General features: G+C 46.2%; 1 protein-coding gene across 3 annotated transcripts in view; it reads left to right on the forward strand.

The window, feature by feature from the left end:
* Positions 1-12,676, forward strand: part of WTIP (WT1 interacting protein) — an 84,982-nt gene that overhangs the window by 43,442 nt on the left and 28,864 nt on the right. The window contains exon 3 of one of the 3 annotated variants that reach the window (XR_012586500.1): positions 4-89. The exons of the other annotated variants lie outside the window; for them this stretch is intronic. The gene's annotated coding sequence lies outside the window, so the exon portion shown is untranslated. The remainder of the gene's footprint in view (positions 1-3; positions 90-12,676) is intronic. 3 annotated transcript variants of the gene reach the window in all.

Below are 12,676 nucleotides of genomic sequence, written 5' to 3' on the forward strand. Positions count from 1 at the left end.
CAGGTCACTTTCCAGAGTTACTTGCCAGCAGTGGATGTTTCCTCCTATCCTTGGACTTCTCAGGAAACTTTAGCTTCGTTTTAACTCAGGTAGGGAAGAGCTTTTGTTCCCAACCACTCTTCACTCCCTCAAAACACAGCACAGGAAGAAACGCAGTAAATTTGATCTTAGCCAGAAATAATTTTTTTTCTCCTTCCAATAAATATCTCATTTCCTGAAAATCCTGCGTTTGACCAGAACTTCTACTGGGACTTTTTAGATTTATCATCACTCGTGGCCAAATCCATTTGCAGTTAGTGTCAAAGTATTCTTGACTTTGTGGAGAGCGGCACAAGCTCTTAGCTGAGTAGCAGGAGCCAGCTCTGACACTAATGGTGTGGTTTGCCCTAGGTGAGCCTGTTCCCTGTACTTGTATAAAAAGCAGGTAATTTTGCAATATAGCTTTGATTATGAACACTATGCCAGAAATAGTAAGGAATTATTTTAGGGTTTTACTGAGAAACTTAGTATTTTACAGCATGAAGCCTATATGTGGGTGCCCTTCACTGAACCGACACAAATAAAAATAGGAAATCTTCATGCTTGCGAACTTGATCCCACAGTCTTGAATTAGGTACAGTAAATACTTTACAAAAACAAACCTGAAGCAAACCCCCACTGTGGCCTCCCTGATGGCCAATGTCCAGTCTGTACTCAGTACTCCTCCATTTATAGGATTATTGACTCCCTTTGGCAGCTGATGGGACCGGTGCCTGGTGGGGCACAGGTAGCACGCTCTGGCAGCAGCAGAGGATGCGATGGGCTGTGGGCTCAGTGCTGGGCTGCAGAGGAAGGGGCTGGTGCCCCATATGGAGATGCTCTGTGCTGTCCCTTAAACAGTTGCCTTCTCTTGATGATCCACCCTCTCATGACACCTGTTTCTGGCTCAACATTCAAATAAATTAATGAGAATTATTTTCTTAAAGTCGTGGAGAGAGTGAGAGTTTAATAACTTTGGGTCTAGTGCTGTGTTCCTGACTGCCCCAAACATCCCAGGGGGCTCAGGACATAGAAGGAGTGAGGAGGGGTTCCTTGTGGAACGGCGTGGGGCCTTTGCTGGACACTTGATCTGCTCACTCCTATTCTCACGGTTGTTTAGTACTTAAGGGACAGGTCTGTCCCCTGTGGTCCTGGGCCAGAATAACCTCCTAACATTGTTTTGGGGTAGTGGGGGCTCGGATGCTTCAGAATTTCACCCACAGCGTTGCTGCTTCTGGATGATAAACCTCCCTGCAAGCTGAAACGGCAAAGGCCATTCTGCTCTCTGTGCCACGTCCCACAGAGCCAAGTGACGGGTGAAGATGTAGCTCAGGTTTGCATTGGAGTGTTAGTTTGTGTGTGACATGAGGAGAGCACTGTGGAAGCCCACTGGAGGCTGTCAGTGTTGCTTACGCTCTCGAAGCATCTTCTGCCGAGCAGTTTTGCAAGCACTGCTGCTGCCTGGTGTGGTTTGGGAGGAGGGCTTTGGTATGGGAGGCTGTGGACAGCCGTGGCCTCTGAGGTGGCATTCAAGGCCCATGGCAAACTTGGTTGTTTGTGATGTTACTGGGCCCTTGCGAAGTCATTCCTGAAGTCCCCTGTGAGTGCTCGCTGTCTTGCGGTGCCAGGGCAGGCTCGCAAAACCAGGTTTCCAGTCCCACAGATACCCTCCCTTTCCTCTGCCCATGGGGTGCAGGTGGACCAAGGCATCGGGTGCGTGGCGGGGGGTTCCCTCGCTGCTTTGTGCGCCATCCAGTGTCTTTCCATCTTCACAACCTCCCTTTATAGATGCAAAACCCCCTGTATTCCTTCCCTTTCCTGTTCAGGGCCCCATCTAACCTCATCCTCACCTCCCCTTCTGCTGTTGCTGCTTCTCCTACCGTGACTCAGGTTGCCCAGAGAAGCTGTGGCTGCCCCATCCCTGGAGGTGTTCAAGGCCAGGTTGGACGGGGCTTTGAGCAGCCTGGTCTAGTGGGAGGTGTTCCTGCCCAGGGCAGGGGGACGGAACTGGGTGATCTTTAAGGTCCCTTCCAACCCAGACCATTCTCTGACTGGGCTGGTCCATCCCCAGCACTGCCATCCCCTGCCTTGGCGTGGGACAGGGCTCCTTCCCTGGGCTGGGGTCCTGCCTCCCGCGCTGCTCCCGCTCGCTGTGCCGCCTCCTCTTCCCCAGCCCCCAAGCTGATTTTTCTTGCCTAAAGCTATCAAGCCTTGACTCTGTATTTGCCACGCTCCTGTGAACTTGTACTGTGCTTGGAAGAGTAGTAATAAAAGTGAGTGATGAGGTAAGCAAGAAATAGGCGAAGTGGAGGAGAGAAACTTTCAAAGTATCTCCTGTAAGAAGTAAGATCAGCAGTGGCTGCTGGCTTCTGGTATAGGGGACCCCCAGTGCCCCTAATGCCTGCCAGCTCTTTTAATTGTACCTGTGCAGAGTGAAGGGCATCTGGTTTAATGCTTATTTAAACGCAGGAATGGATTTAGCAATCATTTTTGATTAATGACTGCTGTGTCTCCATGGTTGTCTATCAACGTATTTTAAAACGCAAGTGTGGTATGTCCTAACGTTAAATTGTATATAGTTGTAGAACTTCAGTCGCTTAACTCCACTAGCTGCCCGGGTACTCTGCACTGTCACTCTTCCAACTACGTTCCCTGCAAAATTTTTCCTGGAAATAATGCAAATAACTTATTTGAGTGAGTCAGTGGATTACTGACCTTAGGAACCGCAGCAGTGTAAATTCAGACCTATGGAAACAATTTGCTGAATCGGTATTAACAGTCCAGTGGTCTTTAGAGCAGCAGTCTCTAAAGTGGGGTGTACACACCCCACAGAGTGCTCAAGGTGATCCGTTAGGGTGCGAGAAGAAAACACTTCAGTAGTAGATGTATGTAATTTATAAGTAAATAAATATACCTGTATTGGGGGTGCATACTCAAACATTTTTTACTGTTAGGGGAGCACGATCAAAAAAGTTTGGAGACTGCTGGTCTAGAGGAAGAAAGCCTAAAGAATACATAGCCACCAGGTTTTGCTGTTTCCACAAGTTATTTAACAAAGGAGAATGTGTACATTCGGGGAAATGAGGGTGGAAATCATCTGCTTAAACTTTTAAGAAGGCAGGTCGGTGAGAGCCAGAGATCATGTTTTCTAAGCCTTGTTTTTGAACAGATGTAATTTTTTATTACCCTGGTTAAATTCTAGTAGCAAATCATCCCTGTTGTTACAACTGTTCTTTTTCAGGCTGTGCTGCATGAGGCTGGTTGAATTAAAGTGGCCAGCGGATAATATCTCCAAAGTACTATGGTGTCTAGATGATGATGATGAAGGTATTTTGGTGTTATGCACAGAGATGGCACAGCACGGATGCTGGCAGATGCAGACATACTGTACCTGCACACTGAAATCTCAGGGAGGTTCCTGTTAAATATGTGCAGAGGGGAAAGTCGTCCTTTATCAGTGAAGTTCTGTGCTGATTCTGTGCAGTTTTGGATGGTTAACTTTGGGGTTTAGAGCAGCCAATGCATTTGCTGTTTGTGGTTTGCTGTAGAGCTACTTTTTCGTATTTACTCTATAGCTGCTTTTCCACCTAGCCCAAGTGTTGGGCTAGTCAACAGAATGAGGATATGCAAAAATAGAAAACCAGGGAAAATCAAAAGAAGGCATAACCAAGTTCAGTGTGAGTGTGGCTGAAGGCAGAGGTTTTCATTGTCTTAGTCATCACTGGCTGTAGTGGCGAGCTGATGTCTCATGCTGGGTAGGGAAGAGAGGAAGGAAGTGGATTTAGTGGAAAATTGATTGCATCTACTTGGGCTCTTTCCAGCTGAATCCTGAGTTAAGTACATTCATCCTGAACTAATCGTTGGGGAGAATTGGCTGAAATCTCACATACTTCTTAAAAGGAAAGCTAAGCATTAAAGGAACAATATCCTTATTGTACCTGAGTGCCAAAAGGAGTGTACTATCAGGAGTCCTACCTATTCAGCTTTCTGTCTTGGAAGCTGCTTATGGTTTGAGCTCAAGTGTGACCTGATGCAGGAAGCTGTGGCCAGTCCACCTCGGAACAGCAAGGACGGGCCATTTTGGAGGGCTCATTTCTGACTGCATTTTGAATTGGCTGAGCAAGCCCCAGTTCATTTCAGTAATTCAGTACAACTATAATTTTCAGCTTTATTTTATTTACAGCAGAGTGTACTGGAATATTGTATAAAACAGATATCTAAGGTCCTAGCAAGGTATTGTTCAAAGTTACACAGAATAAATCTGAAGTAACATTATTAACATCATATAATTGTCCACTAGTGTGAGCAAGAGTTGTCTCTGCACAGTTCTTTCAAACTTACTGCTAAGTAATCTAAACCCAAAGAATGTGCTTCAAAACTGGCAGAATGTTTTAATACTTTGCTATCCTGAGAATATTCAGACTTTTTTCCAGCGTGTACTAACTTTTCTAAGCTTTCTTAGCACTTCTGGTCCCAAGGACCATTCCCCAGTGCATTCTTCCATTATCACAGGAAGAAAAAAGTTATAGCTGTCACTCAAGATGTCATGTCTAGGCACTGCGGATCTCAACAGTCTCACTTTATTGCAAAGGAGAACTGAGCACTGTGAGCTTGATTTCACAAACACGTGGGTGCCATTGGTGTTGGCTGCTGAACCCTCTCTGGATGTGACTCAGACCAGACATTGCTGGTGTGTTTGGCTTCAGCAGCAGCGCCCTTTGATGCTGCTCACTCTCAGGTGCTGACGCATACAATGCTACTGGGAGGAAGAAAGTAAACTGTTCCTGTGCAGATCCATTCTTGTTTTTCTGAGACAACGCAGAAGATAGTTTAGGGAAATTGCTCATCTCCCTTGAGGCTCTCTTGCATGTTGCCACAGGATTGGGCTGTGTCCACTCCGTTTATTCAGCATACTTTCATGTATAAAGTATTAGGAGAGAAGGTGATTCTGCAGTGCGCTCCATGCAGAGATGACATTCAGCAATCTGACTTGCCGTTCCAGCTCTTGATCAGATTTCTGATCATCTGCTTCAGAGCCAGGCTAAGCCGTGATTTTGAGTTGAGGCTGAACATGAATGAAGAAGAGAATAATGACTTGCAAGAAAGAACCTGGTAGCGATGGTGAGGGGTCTGCAGTGCCCTCAGTTCAACAAGTTCACCTAGCTTTCCTCTAGTTACATTTGTCAGGTGGAGTCTCTGGTGGGTTCTTAGCTTGCTCTGAATGCCACCTGAATGTCCAGGTGGCAGTAGGGACCAAACATCTTTTTTTTCTTCTTCTTTTTTTCCTTTTCTTTTCTTCCCTTAGTCTTACTGGAATGCAGTGGTTTCTTCTTGAGGATGTATTCCTGTAGAAATTATCTCCCGGGTGTTATTATAGCAGTTGGCTGTTCATTAACTTCAGGCAGCGCAGAACTCAGTGGCTTGGTCACGTCTCCTGCAGGGAGCTCATATACAAGGTATGAACTTTTTGAGTCAGGGATTACCAGTTCCACTTACATGTGTCCACTTATGTGTAGTACAAAGAGGACCTGAGCAGAGTCTCAAAAAGCTGCTAGATAAAAATACCAGTTGTGCCTGTCATCTGCATCCTGTTCATTTCCAGGTGCAGTTGAAGACCAAAGTTGCAGGCTTTGACATATAAAAGCTCTTCTCTAGTCTGGTGGTGATGACTGTACAGGCTGCTTTATTCTTTAGGATGCAACAGAAGCTTGAGATCAGCAGAGGTTTAAACGAAAGGGAACACTTCTTGCAGCGCATAATGAAATTGTGGAACTCACTGCCATAGGGACAGCATGGAGGCCAAAAGTATAAATGATCTCATAGAGGAATTATACAAATTAAAGAAGGATTGGTCCAGCGAGGCTATTAAACATAATAGTTATGATGCAACCTGCGGTGCAGGAAGGCCTTAAGTGCTGGCTGCTGGAAGCTGAGAGGTTATTCTTGGGAACACATCAGCCTCTGCAAGCCCTGTTTCTCATGCTCTTTCCCATTGAGCTTCCACTCTTGGCCAGAGCTGGAGACAGGATACCGTGCTAGATGGATCCTTGTTGCTGCCATTGTGGTGGTTCTTACTGGAGCTTGAGTGAAAACCACCCACCACGTTGCATGGGGAGCAGCCAGCAAGGCTGCTCAGGAGGGTTGTGTCCTGCAGGGTCGGGAAGACTTGGACTGGAATAGGCTGCAGTTTGGTGATGGATTTATTTTGTCATACAATAGGCTGGCACTGGGACCCTGGGATAGCGTGATAAGACAAGTATTCTTTTAAGTCCTGGCTTAGAGCTGGAAAAGTGGAATTCTTTGCTGATAACAAGCAGGGTTATCAAGGTCTGTGGTGGAACCATGAAAGCGTCCCACAGTGGAAGCTACCCTGGGGGAAGAGCTGTACCCCCTTCCCTCACGGCTTGCTGAGTGGTGGGGAGGCCTCACATGGTTTTTACCCAGTGGTCTGTGTTGCTTTGCCCTCTGTCTTCACTTTTTTTTTTTGCATTTGTAAACCCAGACAGCCCTGAAAAAAAAATATCTTAATTGAAGTACATTTGGAGCTTTATTTTACCTTTCTCTGTTAGCGTGTCCACTTGCCGGCTTATTAAGAAATATATTTTAAGATACATGTTAATATATAGGCCCAGAATAGCTATTAGATCAATGCAAGCTGTTGTATTTCTGTTTTTAAATATATGCTTGGCTCATGTTTTTACAAACTCCTTTTCAACATAAGTTCTTCTGTTGGAGCTCCATGGAAATAATTTATGCCTTAACCCTGAAATTGATGGGCGGTATGGGATAGAATAAATACATAAGTGGGAGAGAAAGGAAACATCTGCCAATTTTAACTTTTGCAAATTATATGTAAGCTTGAAAGTATCTGCTAAGTTTATAATACAGTCTGCACAGGAACGCTTTGCCTGAGTACCAGAGGTCAGAGATCTTCTTGTCCCTGCAGCATTAAGTAACCTTTTGGTTAAATAACCTGACCGAAGAGTAGGAGGACAGAGAAAGGAAGAGAGAATTCCACACTAGAGTAAACATGGCACAGAGATTATGGACACCCTGCCAAGGAAGGTGGGGTTTTCCAGCAAGGTAACAAAGGATATTAGCTAGCTATCCACATAATCCTGCTGGAGACTGGCAGTTTATGTCATGCAGCTACGTTGGGGCAGGAATGCACCCTCCACATCCTCTCCAGCCAGTGGCAGTGAATGACGCAGAGTGGTCAGAGCAAGACACGTTACCTTTCTCAGTGCAGAAATGCAAGGGTTTTTGGCAGCCAAGGTGTGTTTTATGGATAGAAAGGTGTTTTCTTCAGTGCAATCGATAGCTGACACGAGGCAAAATCCTAGGGAAGATAATGAAGTTTTTCATTTTGACATCATGGCAGGTTAAAGTAAACTGCAGAGGAGAGTCTAGAGTTTACCCTGGGCTGCAAACATGTCAAAATGATAAACTGCCTTGTTTTCATCTGGATTTTACCACACGTTAGTGAGTGCGTAGCAAAGACAGACTTTTTTTTTTTTTTTTCCTGGCAAAGATAGTACCTTGGGGCAGGTCTACAGCTCGTATAAATGGTGATGGCTTCAGTGATGCTGCCATGAGTTACCCCAGCTGCAAAGCGAGCTGAGAGTGGTGGGAGGAGGTGGTTGGTACTAGCACATCCATGTGGCAGGAGCTGGCACGATGCTCCGTGCTGGAGAGCAGAGCCTGGAGAACAGCCCAGAAGTGGAAATGATAATTGTATTACACAAGAGTGTACTTTTGTGAGAGTCCCAGTACGAGCTGGGCAAGGGTAATGGGGAGGAAGAACAGTGAACTGCCATCTGCCTCTCCAGGACAGCTCAACTTCAGACAGAGGATGAGAATGAATACTGACTTTGTAGCCACAGCTAATTTGCACTGAAAAGCTCTTTTTTTGGTGTACAAACATGAACTAGTATAGGAACCTAAGCTATGGAGGAATTTTCAATTAAGATTTTTTAAATAATTTATTTAAAACAATAAATTATATTTTTAAACAATTTTTTATGCTTTCCCTGCATCGATATTTTTAAAAAGTAAATCTCCTGGTCTCTTAAAAGTGTTGGTTCATATCTTGCTATGTCTGCCTACCTGATGATAATATTTGATTAGAATTTGTTCACAGAATCTTGAATACTCTTTCCTGAAAGAATCTATGTAAAGGGAGAAAACAATACACATCCTGTACTCCACCTTCATAGGCCTCTAGCATACGATGCCACCTTTTGTTTGCAAGAGTTTAAATTTCAAATAAAATCCCAGCATTCTTTTGAAAAAAAGGAAAGGGCCTCTCCCCTGCTTAGATTGTCAAATCCCAGACTAGCCCGGAATTGAATAGGCCAAGTCAGTGACCTCAGGCAGAAAGAATGTTGGTTATTTACGTAGGGCTTCTGCTATTTTAGCAGCAAACCTTTTCTTCTGAAAGGACAATGTATACTGTTTTGTGTTTATGGCCAAGTAAAAAGCTTGTACATTTGAGATTTGCATCGTAATAGCCTCGTAACTCAATATACAGCATCCTCAAAAATAGCAGTGCGAGGCTCTGTTTTGTCTTAGCTGGTGCAGGTCTTTTAGAGGCTTTTACAAAAGTTCTCTGAAAAACTGTCCTAAAGATTCAGCCGCTTATATGTTTGCTTTGGTGGCTTGCTTTTTTTTTCCCCCCGGAGTTTTGATTTTTTTCAGAAACTAAAATTGCACGTGGTTTCTTTATGAGCGATCAGGCCAGCGCTCAAAATATTGTGATGCATCTCGAGCTAAGCTGTGCCTGCAGCTTGAAACCAGAAAATGTGTGTGTGTGTGTAATTCACACACCCAGCATTTTTCCTGAAATAATGGAGGATCTTTACAGGCATTCTGGCCTGGTGGATGAGCCTGCAATTCCAAATGGTTTTTAAAGTGTGCCTTTCTCAATAGATCGTAACCATGAGGAGCTATTGTGTGAGTAAAGCACACATTTAGGATCCAATCCTGCATTCCTTAAAGTCAATGGGAGTCTGAGCGTGAAAGGAATGCAGGATTGGGTCCTGAAACAGGGGAGCAAAATTGTGTGCCAGATTGCTTTGAAAAGAAGAATACAGCACATCCACAGTAGCCACTTTTTAATGTTTCCGATTTCAAACGGCTGGAGTCTGTGAAAAGTGGCTTCTGCCAACATGCAGCATCTTCTATTCACAGGAATTTGGCATCGATTTTTTTTTTTTTCTCCTCTATCTTAAAAACCCTGAAAGTCCTAGAAATTCACCCTTCCTTCACAAAGCCTGAGCAGTTGAGCGTTGTGAGGAGGGGCCGGGGCAGGGGGGGATGGAAGGTTCTCCAAGCTCAGTGGCAGGCGTCCCCTCGCAGCCTCGTCCTGTGCCCAAGACCCTGCACCACCATGGGGATGCGGCTCGGACGCAGCACCTATCAGGAAGAGGTTCTGCTCGCCTCGCTTGGTGCCTTTGTCCCTTGTAGGAGACAGAGGAGAAAAATTTAATTAACAGTTTTTCAGGGGCCAAAGCAGCCTCGGGTTCCCCCTGTTCTCCAGTGTGTGGAGTGACAGAAGCGCCCTGTAAAGGAGCTCTCGGTGCAGATAGGCAGACGTCAGCCCGAGGGAGTCATGGAGAACTGCGGGCCCAAGCGTACATGTCAATAAGGGAGAAATGGTAACAAATAAAGAAGAAGTATCGGAACCTTTCTGTTTTCTTTTGGCACATCTTCAATTTCTGGGTAGGTGAAGCTCCTCTACCAAATGAAAGAAAACATCTCCTGGGTGAAATTCTGCATCTGTTTTATTGTGAGATGGCTGGGTAGAGAAGGTAGCAGAGGTGGGTTGCTGTTACTTAATATCTTTCAATGATTTATTCCGTGTTTGTAAAACTTGGTATCTCTCCTGAAATTTAAGCTCCTGGAATCATCTGGCAAGTGTAGCTTCTACTTTTCAGAAACGGTATTTGTCTCCAGTCTGGATGTTGTGGAGAACAGATGGAATCCTGGAGGTTTCACTCGTCCTTCAGCTTTTGAGTTGCTCTGATCCCAGTTTCCCAGTCATTAACATGTGTACTTGGTGAGCGCACAGGCACTCTTCAGAGAGCAGGTCGCTCCTTGGGCGGCCAAGAAGCTGCAGCACCCATGCCAGAGCTTAGTTGCAGGCTGTGGAGGGAGGGTGGTTCCCATTGTGGTGCCCTGTGCTGTCAGATGGTGTCTGGAGGCTGTACGGGAGATCACCCGGGGACCTGCCACCCCTGGAGGGGCTGGGTGATGGACCTACCACAGCCCTGGGACCCCTAGAGGGGCTGGGCGATGAACCCACCACAGTCCTAGGTTGGCACCAGGGTGTAAAAGTGCGTTTGGGTGCTCTCTGTGTGCGGGAGCGTGGGAACTTGAGGATGGCCACTGCAGACCCGCTCTGAATCACAGCACCCCCAGACCTGAGCCAGGGCCTTTTGCAAAACAAAATGACCAGGTTTGTCCTGGTAAAGTTTTCATTGAACAGTGACAGTGGCTGCAGGTGGGCAGCGGGCATGCAGGTACGTCTGCTCAGCCCAAGCTGCCCTGTGCCTGGTTTCTCTTGTATAGAACTTTGGGGCAACACGTGGGAATTTACCTTCCCTGTTGCGGTAGCTGGGAAATGCTTCAGCAAATGTTGTGGCGTATTAATCTGGCATGTATGTTTACATGTCCCTTTAGTCTGAAGGCTTTGAGAGACTGTTGCTTAAGGTGCTAAGATGAGACGGGTGATGATGCTGGTGTCACATCAGTCACTACAGAGATGGCGTCTGAAGCAGTTAACAAGCAATTAGGTCCATGTTTAACATTGCTAACTAAAACAGATATGCACAGTCCTTCGGTCAGTCAGGCATGAAGAGCCAGGGGCTGCCATGCTCAGAGAGCTGCACGAGTCGTGGACCGAAGCTTCCAGAGTGCAGAGGTTTTCACCGAGCCCCATCAGCCTTAGAACTAACTGACGACTTGTCACATAAATAGTGAGGGGAAGAAATCCCAGTGAGAGCAGCAATGCGATATGCTTTTCTCCTCTAGAAGGAGCTGTTAAAGAAGGATGCCGTGTGTATGTGTTGGTGCTGTGGGACAAGCCAGCAGCTCGTGGTGCCGCATCCCCAGTGGGATCACCTGATGGCTGTGCTAGGGGCTCCAGCCAGCCCCAACCTTCCTGCCGGCTCCTGCCACAGCCTGCACTCCAGGGGGCTCTGGGGGGCCATGCCCCATGGGGGAAGCGGCAGCAGAGCCTGGGTCTGTGCTGGTGTGCGGTCAGATCCAGCCAGCATGTCCCCAGCCAGCAGGAACAGCAGGTACCTGGGTAGTAGTCCGTGGCGATAGCTCGGGCTCTTAATTAGCTCTGCTTTAACAAATTTCTTACCTTTAGCAGTGATAGTTACAGCTGAACTCTTTGATTGCACTCTGTATGGGGAGGTTTTAATTACATTTTCTGACAAAAATACAATCCTCTTGTTCCACACAACTGTAACATTAGAAATAAGGAGAACGTTATTAGTCATCCCACACTTTGTTCCCTCTAACGCTGAAACTTTCCTGCATGAAGTGAGGAGAAGGGGCGCATGTATCCCCACAGAGGTCGCGGTGACGAGGAGGTGGGCTGGGGTGTTTTTCCGCGCGCCAGCAGTCTATGGGCCGCGCTGGGTGTTATCTGGGAGGCGATGCCGGGGCTGCAGCATTCCCATTATGTCAGAGGGGAGCTGTTTGTTTTTAAGTAGCGTCAGGCACTGAGACAATGCAGGCTTCTCACATGAACTTGCTTACACTACAGTACTAGTAAATCATGATTATTACCCAACGGTTGCGTGTTTTTAATCATCAAAGTACTTAAAATATTATAATAATGCTTGGCACTTTTCAACTTCAAAGCGTGCTGCAAACAGTAATTAGGTCTAATAACCATGCTGTGACAGTGAGACATTGCTATCTCTTGTCTTACAAAAGCGAGGGGGGGTGAGCCCCCAACGCGGTTGCATCATCCCGTGTGAGACTGGAGATCTACCACGGAAGGCTGCCACTCGATAAGCTCATCTCCCAGATAGCCACTGCCTGTGGCGGCAGGGGGGCTTTGGAGATGCCTTCCGTGATGGTGAGGAGGGGGAGGACACTCTCGGTGCTCTTTGGGAGCACCTCCTCAAGACTGTAAAACCCTGTCTGATTCGCATTTTGTTCCGTGAGGGCCTGGAGCAGCTTTTGAAACAGCTTTGGAAAAAGTTTTATCCCATCTTGGCTTCCTGGCTGGTGTGTTTTCACCACTCAGCGAAGTGTTGTGGAGGCTGGAGCGGACAGTTGTGGACAGCCTGTGTTAGCTCTGGGTCATTTTTCCTTTTTGCCAGCCAAATCTCTGAGTTGAGTGCTTTGCTAAAGCAACAGCTCTCCTGTTCCTGGTCGTCTGGAGGAGAATTGTGCAGGAAGTAATTGCTAGGCATGTTTAAATACCAGAGACTCACAAACTGGTTAAATGTGAAAACTGATGTTAAAAACCTAGAGCTGATTCCTGATTTAATATAATTTTTAGAAGTTCCAAAAGCCTGCTTTCTTTTGGAAGTTTGTTGTGTTGGTTGCAAGCACCAGTTGTGATCGTTCCTTGGGACAGAGTAATTTCTAGCTTGCATTTAATTAACTGGTAGATTATCTACCTGAAACTTCACAC

Source organism: Larus michahellis, chromosome 4 (assembly GCF_964199755.1).
Source record: "Larus michahellis chromosome 4, bLarMic1.1, whole genome shotgun sequence".
NCBI lineage: Eukaryota > Metazoa > Chordata > Aves > Charadriiformes > Laridae > Larus > Larus michahellis.